The sequence below is a fragment of the Eubalaena glacialis genome, chromosome 10 (assembly GCF_028564815.1).
Source record: "Eubalaena glacialis isolate mEubGla1 chromosome 10, mEubGla1.1.hap2.+ XY, whole genome shotgun sequence".
NCBI classification, from domain to species: Eukaryota; Metazoa; Chordata; class Mammalia; order Artiodactyla; family Balaenidae; genus Eubalaena; species Eubalaena glacialis.
In genome coordinates, this window is record NC_083725.1 from 113,067,127 (window position 1) to 113,079,253 (window position 12,127).

Genomic DNA, 12,127 nt, shown 5'->3' on the forward strand with positions numbered 1-12,127 from the left:
AAGAGCCCACATACCTTGCAGCAAGCAAAACAAAACAAAACATAAAACAGAAGCAATATTGTAACAAATTCAACAAAGACTTTAAAAAATGGTCCACATCCAAAAAAAAATCTTAAAAAAAAAAATATATTAATTGCCCACTTAGTCCTGACTCTGAGCAGTGTATTTGCCAAATATACACAATCGAACAACTGAATACTATTTTTAAATTTATTATTATTATTATTTGCCTTTGAACACATATAGGAATATGCAGTGCATACCAATCCTGTTTTAATCTCATTTCAATTTCTCTTGTTTCCTTGGTCTCTACTCAAATGTCTCCTTCTCAGTGAGATCTTTCTTGATCATCCTTTTGTCAGCTTCCACTTCCTCTCAACCGTCCTTGTATTTTCTTTAATTTTTTTTTTTTTTTTTTTTTTTTGGCTGTGTCAGGTCTTAGTTGCGGCACACGGCATCTTCACTGAGGCATGCGGGCTCTTCGTTGTGGCGTGCGGGCTTCTCTCTAGGTGCAGCGTGCAGGTTTTCTCTTCTCTAGCTGTGGCACGTGGGTTCCAGAGTGCTTGGGCTCAGTAGTTTGCGGCACGCAGGCTCTCTAGTTGAGGCGCGAGCTCAGTAGTTGCGGCGCGGGGGCTTAGTTGCCCTGAGGCATGTGGGATCTTGGAAGGTGGATTCTTTACCATTGGACCAGTAGGGAGGTCCCTCAACCTTCCTTGTTTTTATGAGTATTGATGGTTAGGAGTGAAAATAATAAGTAGGGTAGTTAGTATTATTCAAATGATACATATATAAAATGTACTTACATGTCTGTGGTTATATTGTGTCAATGGTTCTCAGAAAAGGGAATCCATTATAACCGTAAAAACGATTAAGGACCACAAAAAAGAGCTTCTGTTTAAGTGGCTTATAAATATCTACATTTACACAGAGTTTAAAATGGAGACATTTATAAAATATTTATTTTTTATTTAATCATAAGAATAATAAATTCATATATTTTAATATCTAGCATATCTTTATTAAAAAGTTTATATTTTCTAAAAGGACAAAAAAATTGCGTTGCATTGGGATTACCATTGTTTAGATTTTTGCAAGTCTCTTTAACACATGACTGATAGAAAACTGCTGAAATATATTTTCTGCTGCATTAAATCTGTTGCTGTGTCACATATCACATAGCCTCTGGAAAACTCCAATGAACAACTGTAAGAGAATGAGAGTGACCTGAAAAATAATAACTTAGTATTATTATTAAAAGAGTTTGATCTCCCAGGACCCCTTGTAAGAATCTCAGAGTTCCACAGTGGCCCATGGACCATGCTTTGAGAACCACAGTATTATATCAATGTGTGTGTGTGTGTGTGTGTGTGTATAAAAGTTCTCCTCTGAAATCATTAAATATAGGCCAGAGGTGGCCTTGGATTAAAATGTGAAACATTCACAGGGGATTCCAAAACCAAGGGTGCAGTTCAATATCATACACTCTACCAATATCATCATCTCAAAAACTGAAAAGAAGAAATCTCCCTATTATATGACTAGATGAAGGTTATTTAATGAAATTCAATGACCATTCTTAATAAAAATTTAAAGTAAAATAAGTATAGAAGAAAACTATTTAGGTACAAAAAAATAATTTACAATGCCAAGAGCAAGTGCAGTTCTAAAATAATGGATGCAGGAATTCCCTGGCGGTCCAGTGGTTAGGACTTAGTGATGTCACTGCCAAGAGCCTGGGTTCCATCCCTGTTCGGGGAACTGAGATCCCACAAGCCGCGTGGCACAGCCAAAAAAAAAATCATTAAAAAAATTAAAATAAAATAAAATAATGGATGCTAATGACATTTCCATTAAAATCCAGGATAAACAAAAATATGCCTGTTACATGCAGTCAGTCAACCTTGCTTTGTGTCAACCCTCCTAAGTAGCGACAAAAATAATAAAATGAACCAATCCTAAATATTCCCAAAGAAGAGAGAAAACACATTCATTTGCAGAGAGCATGATTGTTTTGCCAGGAAACATGAGACAGGCTCTTGAAATACAACAAGCAGTATTAAGATAGTAAGATGAGATACTTTGTAAGGTGGCTAGATGTATCAACAATATGTAAAAATACAGCAGCTTTTATATGCTCTCTGTGGTAGCTACTGGAAATTAGAGAGGAACTAGGATATCCCCAGAGTGAAATCAGCAAGATGGAGGAAGTCCAAGCCTTTATTCCCTCGCAGAAAGACTGATTTAACAATGATACATGGGGCTTCCCTGGTGGCACAGTGGTTAAGAATCCACCTGCCAATGCAGGAAACACAGGTTCAATCCCTGGTCCGGGAAGATCCCACATGCCACGGAGCAACTAAGCCCGTGAGCCACAACTACTGAGTCTGCGCTCTAGAGCCGCGAGAGCCACAATTACTGAGCCCACGTGCCATAACTACTGAAGCCTGCATGCCTAGAGCCCGTGCTCCGCAACAAGAGAAGCCACTGCAACGAAGAGTAGCCCCCGCTCGCTGCAAATAGAGAAAGCCCGCGCACAGCAACGAAGACCCAATGCCGCCAAAGATAAATAAATAAATATTTTAAAAACAAACAAAAAAAACAATGATACATGGACCAAAACACCTTGATGAGAGGTCCAGATTCCCGTTAAAAAGTTTCAATACACCAGATGAGCACAATACAGACTCTCATGTAAAGAAGAAAGTGTATCTCCATTTACTGAGACTTAAGATGAATTGGTTCTCTCAAGCTGACATAGTCCATATAGCCCAGGGCTGGCAAGTCAGAGCCACACCTCAAATTCTTTATTTTATTGATTGGCTTCTCTGCCTCTTTCTCTATTGATCGTGGGAAGGCATCAGGTCCACAATTAGTGGTCTGCCACAGATAGACAAATTCTAAACTGGATTCTAGAAAGCTTTTCTCCCTTAAACAATACCGCAGCACATGACTTCTGCCCTCTTCCCACCTTCCTATCTTCATCAGTGCCTTCCATTAGAGAACCTAATGAGAAGGCAGCTGGCAAGAGAGTCTGAAATTGGGACTTCCCTCTGGCGAAGTGGTTAAGAATGCCTGCCAATGCAGGGGGCACGGGTTCAATCCCTGGTCCGGGAAGATCCCATATGCCGTGGAGCAACTAAGCCCGTGCGCCACAACTACTGAGCCTGAGCTCTAGAGCCCACGAACCACGACTACTGAGCCCGCGTGCTCTAGGGCCTGCGTACCACAACTGCTGAGCCAACTGCTTCTCCTGCAATGAGAAGCCCGCGTACCACAACAAAGAGTAGCCCCTGCTCACGGCAACTAGAGAAAGCCCGCACACAGCAACGAAGACCCAACACAGCCAAAACAAACAAACAAATAAATAAAAATTTTTTAAAAACCTTCATTTTCATTCAACCTGTCATGGACACCATAGGGTTACTCCTTTCTTCTCAAGGGGAAAGATGGCAAAAATCTGCTATTTCCATCATCATAAGTGGCACTTGTGTTTGCAGAGGACTCAAACTCCCCTATTCGGGAAGGGACCAGTGAAGGGGTTGTGACTTGCTGTCCTCAGGGGTCTCCTGCACCTGTGGGGCTGCCCTACAATGAGAACGTGTATCTCAAGGACACGTCAGCTCACCTTACTGTGGGAGGGGCAGGAAGAGTTGTTAACACCTGGCTTCACTGCTGCAAGGCAGCTGTTCCTCGGAATTGCTTTAGGTAACACCTGTTCCCTAGGTAGAACAGACGTATTGGAACAGTGCCTCACCTTGGTCTGGCAGTCTTGACTCCTGCAGAAATGGACTTCGGATGGAGGGAGAGTCCTTGACATTCAAGTGTCTTCTACATCGTAAGGGAAACCCCTGGAACACTGCCTGGAAATCAGGAGCCCATGACAGTTTCATTAATGCAGTGCTCCTCCAATCTTTCAAATGCAGCCTACATGTTCTTCTTGACATGGGAGTGTTCGCAACCACAAAAGATCTGCTTATTGTAGTTTCTTTAGTCCCTACATTGTCCCTGACTTTATGTATGTATGGCCTTGCCACAGCTTTGGGGCCAGTGGAATATATGGGTATAATTTCATGTTAAAGGCTGTGCATGTCTGTTGGAATTTTTCTTCCATCTATTGAAATCTTTGGCCTGCGTCTTTGTGAGAAGAAGTCTCCAAAAGAATGTATATAAAGTAAATCAAGTAACGCATCAACAATAAGTGCATCTGGTGTATATCTATATAATGGAATACTACTCAGCCATAGAAAAGAATGAAATTTTGCCATTTGCAACCCCATGTATGGACTTGGAGGGTATTATGCTCAGTGAAATAAGTCAGACAGAGAAAGACAGATATTGTATGGTATCACTTATATGTGGAATCTTAAAAATACAACAAATTAGTGAATATAACAAAAAACAGACAGACTCACAGGTATAGAGAACAAACTAGTGGTTACCAGTGGGGAGAGGGAGGGTAGGAGGGGAAATATAGGGGTAGGGAATTAAAACTATTATGTATAAGCTACAAGGGATATACTGTACAACACAGGGAATATATCCAATATTTTATAATAACTATAAATGGAATAAAACCTTTAAAAATTGTGAATCTATTGTACACTTGCAACTTATAAAATATTGTACACCAACTATACTTCAATTAAAAAAAAAAAGTGCATCTGGGTAGTGGCATGATGGTCTTCTACTATACATATCATTACAATGTTTCTGCGTGTTTGAAGTTAATTCCAAATACAAAGTTAAAAATTGTATTATTGAGGCAAAATGTATTGTGATGAACACAGCTCTGCCTTCTCAGGAGAGGAGGCCTTGGGCCATCCAAATAGTGTACCTGATATCACTGGCTCATGGGAGTACCCCGCTGATGCCACATGGTGGATGAAGTCAATTTACAAGTGGATGATAGTCCCCAAACTCTAGGTTGTGTCTCAACTGGTGCCTGGGCTGGATCCCCAGCACCATGAACAGCACAAGTAGCCCGGTGCACACAATGAGTAACTGTTAGGGAGAATTCAGGAGCAAACCAAGCATTTCTGATATTTTCCTACCTCCTTCTGCCTAAGGTATGACACAGAAAAGAGATTTAAACATCACAGGGCCATCACTTCATGGCAAGAGTTGGTGAACAAGGTGAAGGAAACAATCTCTGAGGCCTAGTGGATTTTTCCATGTTATATGCCTCCCTCTGCAGCTCACAGCTGTGGCCCAAAGTCTGAGCTGCATTAGGTGTAGGAGGGGGGCTGGCAGGTGGTCTGTGGGAGTAGTAAAGAGTGGCTACATCACTCACACATTTCCCTGAGGAACCTCAGGGCATAAATCTCATAGGTTCCACAATGCAGAAAGGCATGGGAAGAAGGAATAAAATGGCTTCAAGGAGTTTGTAAGATAAGGTGTATTGGTGATTTGGGCACCAGCAGAGATGCTTGCAACTTTGCATGAAGACCAGACATTTATTTCAATTGTTGATTCTTTTTAAATACATGATGTAAAATGTTATTGATAAATGTGTCTCTTCATGAACTGAATGAGGACTCTTTTGATTTTACATACGCATGGATACTGTGAATTATTGCTAAAATGAGGTACTTTTATTCATGTTTTTCATCTTCATGGATGCAAACTCTAAAAACACTTGTCACATGAATTTGCAGTTGCAGAAAGAATGAGTTTTGTGATAGCGATGCCATTCAATTTTTTCAATCATTCTGAACTACAGGCTAAAAATGGCATCGTAATTTATCACTCAAAATGATTTTTAATAATTTATCAGTCCCAGCTAAATTAGGTCCTCTTTTGATCTTATTAGAGGAAAGAAGTAGAAATCACTTGATATAGAAAATTTTTTCTGTATCACCAAATAAGACTTTAAACTGTTTCTTTGAGGTCCAGGGATTTCTAAATGCAGAGTCAAGGCTCTGTGTTAAGATTCTGGTGGATGATGCAGAAACCTACTGTCTTTGGTAAATTGGAACAAGAGGGATTATGAAAGGGGAGATGGGACATACATTCATCAGTTGCAAGACCTAAAGAATCCCTGGGATTTCCAACCTCAGCCAAAAGGACATGAGTGACCAGAGCATCCTGCTGAAGACATGAGTCGCCAGAGTCCCTGTGTGTCTTGGGATAAATAATATCTATCTCCACCCACCACCTTCCTATACCCTTGTTCCTATAGTCAGTACTAAGAATATTAAAACCACAATAATAGTCACTTAGAACTGGCCATAAAACAAAGTGATTGAAAAAGTAATGGTCTCTTCTTACCTGAGAGAAATCCCAATGGAACCAGAGCCAAATTCTGAAGCACAATTTGTTAGCATTTAGGATAAGTAAACATTCCTCACTGGCAAAGTCAGGTAGACTCAGTTTGATATTTGACTTTGGGAGAGAGGTGATTTACTTTGTTTGACTTAGTACTTATATTTTTTTCCTTTTTGTTACGTAAGTGTCATAGCTACTTTTACTGCCAGATACTGTGCTGGACATTTTTTCCTGTATTAATTTATTTATCCTAAGACAAATCCCATGAAGTAGGCAGTATTATGTCACCTTATTTTACAGATGGGGAAACTGAGGCTGGGAGGGAGAGCACCTTGCTGGTGTCCCCACAAGTAGAAAGTGCCAGAGCTGGGCTTGAACCTGGGACCAAAGTCGGGCTCCTCCTCTCAACTCAATAAGTGAGTACGTGCTAATTTTGAGACATTCAAACAGCACTTTAGAATTCAAAACAAACCCACAACTACCATATTAGGATTCTAATGGGGGCTGCACTGAATTTGTAGAGTAATGTGAGAACAGTTGACATCATTAAATGCTTTCATACTTCCTTGAAAATAAGGTGGGTGCCTCCATTTATTTAGACCCCTTTTTTGGCTACAACTAGAAACAAAATTATGAAATGAGAAAGCTCACCAGTAAAGGCAACATACAATAAAGGTAGGAAACCATCCACACACAAAGCTAGTAGGGAGGTTAAAAGACAAAAGTAGTAAAATCATCTGTATCCACAATAAGCAGTTAAGGGATACGCAGAACAATTAGATGTAAAATATGATATCAGAAACAGTAATTGTAATGGGAGGAGAGTACAAATGCAGGGTTTTTAAAATCCATTTGAAATTAAGAGAACAGCAACTTAAAACAATCATATATATATTATATGTGTGTGTGTGTGTGTGTGTGTGTGTATATATATATATTTAGACTGCTATACAAAAACCTCATGGTAGACCCCCTTTTTTATCCAGGAGTAAAGTTTCATGATGTTATCCTTAAAGGTTTGTATATTTCCAATTAAATATATTTCAATATTTTTTTTGTTGCTATCGTTACCTTCGTCCATTTATCATTATTTCCATTATGTTATGTACTGGTAACAGTTGGTTTATCGATTGTGCTTGATGTTTATATGCTGATCTTGTATTCAGCTAACTTGATGAATTCTAATGAGTTCTAATAGTGTTTTCAATAGACTGCCTTTAATTCCCTGATAGTTGATCAGCTGTCTATAAGTGATGACTGATTCCTTGATTTTTCTTTCTCCATGGATTTTTTTCCCCTTGTTTGAAGAGGGTATTTTAACAACACAGGTCCCTCCTTTTTTGAAAGTAGACTTTTATTTTTTACAGCAGTTTTAGGTCCACAGCAAAATTGAGCAGAAAGTTCCCATATAGTCCCTCCCCCACACGGGCACAGCCTTCCCAACTATCAACAGCTCTCATCAGATAGTTTATTTGTTCCATTGATGAACCTACATTTGTAATAGAGAAGAACAAATCTGACTCCATATTGGATCTGTTTCTTTTACTTTAACCTTTGTATTCTATTGCTTTTGCTGTAAGTTAATCACTAAAGAGATGTGCCTACAAGCTTAAATTACACATCATGGCCCATCCCTGGGAACACAGCCTCCCATGCAATGAGAATTAAGCTAAAATACCTTTGTTTAGCTCACAGGAAACCTCCTGACAAAGCCCACCTGTGAATGACTCCTGGAAGGAAGAAATTAACACATCCCCTCTGGAGTCTGACTGGAACCAGGAAATGTTTGACTTTACCCCCCACCCCTTTTAGTATAAAAGAAGCCTGAGTTCTAACTCAGGGACGATGGTTCTTTGGGACACAAGTCCACCATCTTCTCGGTCTGCTGGCTTTCCTAAGAAAGTTGTCATGCCTTGCCCCAGCAACCTGTCTCTCGATTTATTGGCCTGCTGGGCAGCAAGCAGTATGAGCTTGGACTTGGTAACACATTGACACATCATTATCACCCCAAATCCATAGTTTAGTGTTCATTCTTGGTGTTGTACGTTCTATGGGGTTCGACAGATGTATAATATTAATTATCCTCCTTATGGTACCACGTGTAATAGTCTCACTGCCCTGAAAATCACCTATGCCATGTGTATTCATCTCTTTCTCCTTCTTAACCTGTGGAAACCACTGATCTTTTTACTGTCTCCACAGTTTTACCTTTTACAGGATATCATATAGTGGGGATCATACAGCATGTATCCTTTTCCAGATGGGCTTCTTTCACTTCATGATATGCATTTAGGTTCCTCCGTGTCTTTTCAAGGTTTGATAGCTCATTTCTTTTTAGTACTGAATAACAGTCCATTGTCTGATGTGCCATGGTTTGTTTATCCACTCACCTACTTAAAAATCTTGATTGCTTCCAAGTTGGGCAACTATGGATAAAGCAGGTACAAACATCCTTGTCTGGTTTTCATGTGGACATAGGTTGTCAACTCTTTGGGGTAAATACCAGAGAGCATAATTGCTGGCTTATATGGTGAGAGTATGTTTAGTTTTTAAGAGACTAACAAAGTGCCTTCGAAGGTGGCTGTACTGTTTTGCATTCCCACTGAATGAGAATTTCTGGTGCTTACATCCATGCCGGTGTTTGCTGTTGTTAATATATAATCTTGTCTAAAAAACAAAAGAAGGAAAAAAGAATTAAAGAGAGACAGATGAAGGAACTACAGTGAGGAGTCCTCAACTAGAAAAATTTATTTGATCAGAAACTGAGGTGCAAGGGGCAACTGAGATGGAAATTAACTTGCATCCACCTCCAGTCTATCTGACATGTCACCGCTACTAGACATCCAACCTGAAAGTACCACTTTCTTTACAATGCACAGATCATCAATGCTTGAGGTGGACTTTCTGGCTTTGAAAATGTACAATTTTGAGAAAGTTGCTTGCTTTCTACACTCGGCTGCCTCAACTATACAATGGAAATTGTAATCGTTTATAGCTTATACATTTGTAGCAAGGATTAAATATAATAAATTGTGTTTCTACAGTGTCAGGCCATAGTTAGCAATCAAATGTTGCTACTCTTCCTCTTACCACCATTGTTATTAGCTGCAGATATTTTTGCAACCCAAGAGCATGTATGGAAGGTGACAACTGTATGTTTCCAGCAAAGAATGTCTGCTGCTCCTCTTCTCTGGGCCAGGCACTGTTCTAAGCAAGGAAGAGAAAACCAGATATTGCCCCTGCAGTTATGGAGCTAAAGTCCAACGGGGCTCGCATCCATTAACTGAGTTTACTTTTGTAAACCACAACCCCGTCATTGCTGCCAAAGATGCGCATTGTACCAGCCCAGCCATAAAAGAGGACACTGACCAAGTCATTGGGAGTGAGGGACCAATTCCCCAAGGATGGGAAGACTGAACTGACATAGAGAGCCAGCTAGGCAAGGAGGAAGGCAGACATGAAAAAGGATAAGCTATGAGCTAAAGAAAACCCTGAGCCAGTGGGAAAAGCTTTTGGAGTAATAAAAATATGTGGACACAATCCTCTTTGAGAGATACCCGTCCTCGTAATGGAATATACTTGCACCAGCACAAGCTCTGTTCAACAGAATTCCTCACCGCTCCACGTGCTGTAAGAGAGATTTGACTACCTGCTTGGGTCCATGGGTCTACAGACTCAGAAACCATGAGCTGTGTTTGCTTCTCCATCTATTTCAGAGAGAGGAAGTGAATCTAGGTTTCTTTCTAGTTCTGAAAATTGGTGATTATGTGGCTTTCGTCAGTGCTCTAAACTAGGAAGAGCCTATGATACGTTTGACAAAAAGGACAAGAAAATAGTAGTCAACTCTTATTGAGAGTTAAGTTTGTGTCAGACTGGTAAATTTTACACACACACACACAATTTATTCATCATATAAAACCTATGGTGTGGCACTTTTATTAGCCATCTTTTACAAATGAGAAAACTGCATTAACTTATATAAACAGAGTAACTGTCCTACGATCTGAGACTGCAAACAATATGAACCCAGGTCTCCATGGTTCTCCTTACTGTGCCCGCCGCTCCTTGGGGACGGAGGGAGAGCTGGCTGCAGGACCTCCCCACCATTCTGTGGGATTGAGGGGGGTACCACTGCTGCCCCCCCCATTGGGACTTACCAAGCCCTGCCATGTGCTCACTGACAACACAGTTCAGAAACGTGTCCCTCGTTAGTAAAGGACCTTCTCGGTGGTTCCCAATCCTGCTGCCCCACAGAGTCACTAGTGGAGTTTAAATAGTCCAAGTGTCTAGAATTTACCTCAGATCTATTGAGTTAAAATCTCCAGAAAGGGGAGCATGGGGAACCTGTATTTTCTAAAAGCTCCCAAGTGATTTGATTGCACAAGCAAGACAGCAAACCTCTGGCCAGAACTCTCAAATATACTTTAACATCAGTGGATAATTTGTGATTTGAAAAAAGCTTCTCCCTCACACAGAGCAATGTAAACAAAGAGGAACAAAGGGTGTTTCTCACCACCCAGTCCTACAAGGATTAAGTCACTGAGGAAATTAGGACAATAACAGGACACTCTGTGCTTTGGAGAAGCAGTCCCCTTAGATAGAGACATCTCGGGAAGCATTTTAATGAACCCAGATTCTTGCATCTTCCCATACACACACACAAAAATACCAAACCATTAACTGAGATATCTGATCTTTGTGACTACCCGTAATCTCTTACCGAGATGTATGCTTGCCTGCACTATTCCACAGCCAAAAATCATATATATATGCTGGCTTCTCCTCTGCCTCTTCAGAGCAGTTCTCTCAGAGCTCCTGAGAGGCTAGAGTCCTCAGTAAGGTCCCCAAATAAAACCCAAACTCACAGCTCTTATGTTGTGCGTTTTTCCTTCAGTCAACAGCAGAATGGCAAGAGAGTGGGGCTGTGCTATCATTGGGATTCTGTCCCCAGAGAGCTCACCACAAGCCAGCAAGGAAAGAAGAAGAGAAGCACACAATTAGAATTCTGTGTAATGAGTTCCACAATGGTGTGCACACAGGGTAACAGCAAAGGGACTCAAGGAAGGCTACCCTGGATGGAATGACTTCTGAACTTAATCTTGAGAAGACTGGGGGATGGGGAATAAGGAAGAGAAGGGAGTTCCAGGTGGAGGAAACACACAGCAGCATAAATGCTGCTAGGGAGCGGTGAGAATGATGTGTCTGGGAGCTGCAGGTAGTCCCATGTGTCTGAACAAACGTCAGGCCTGGGGCAGAGTGCTACAAGATGCCTGGAAGAAGGAACCAGAGTTCCATCTGTCAAGTTGGAAGCACCTAGAATAATCCCGTGAACATCCAATAAGCAGATTTGGAGCTATCAAGAGAGCCCTGGGCTGGAGACAGGGCTTTAGTGATCATAAAAATTGTAAGTGAAGCCCTGAGTGTGGTTTAAATTACCAAGCTCATGAAGAGAGAAGAGAATTGACTGTCAGAAAAGTCTAGACAAACAGAAGGAAGGGAAGCCACCAAAGAGACTTATAAAATAAGGGCAGAGACATAAGAGGGGTCACAGTGGAAAGGAGGGGTGAAGTAAAATCTGCAGAGTCAAGAAAGATAAGGCATGAAAAGGGCTTATTAGACGTGACCGCTTGGAATCCAGCCCGTGGCTTCTGTCTCCTCTGAAACAGGAAGTGAACATGTCTGCTGAGAGAGAGGACAGGGATTCTCATGCAGGTTTGAGTTCAGGTTTTAATCTGGCTAACTAACCAAGGCCACATCGCAAAGGCTTCAGCTCCTCTGCCTTCCTTCCTACAGGATCTGGCGGTGGGGTTTCTGCCAAGCACAACTCCTTCCACTGACCAATGTGGAGGTTGCTTCAGACTCA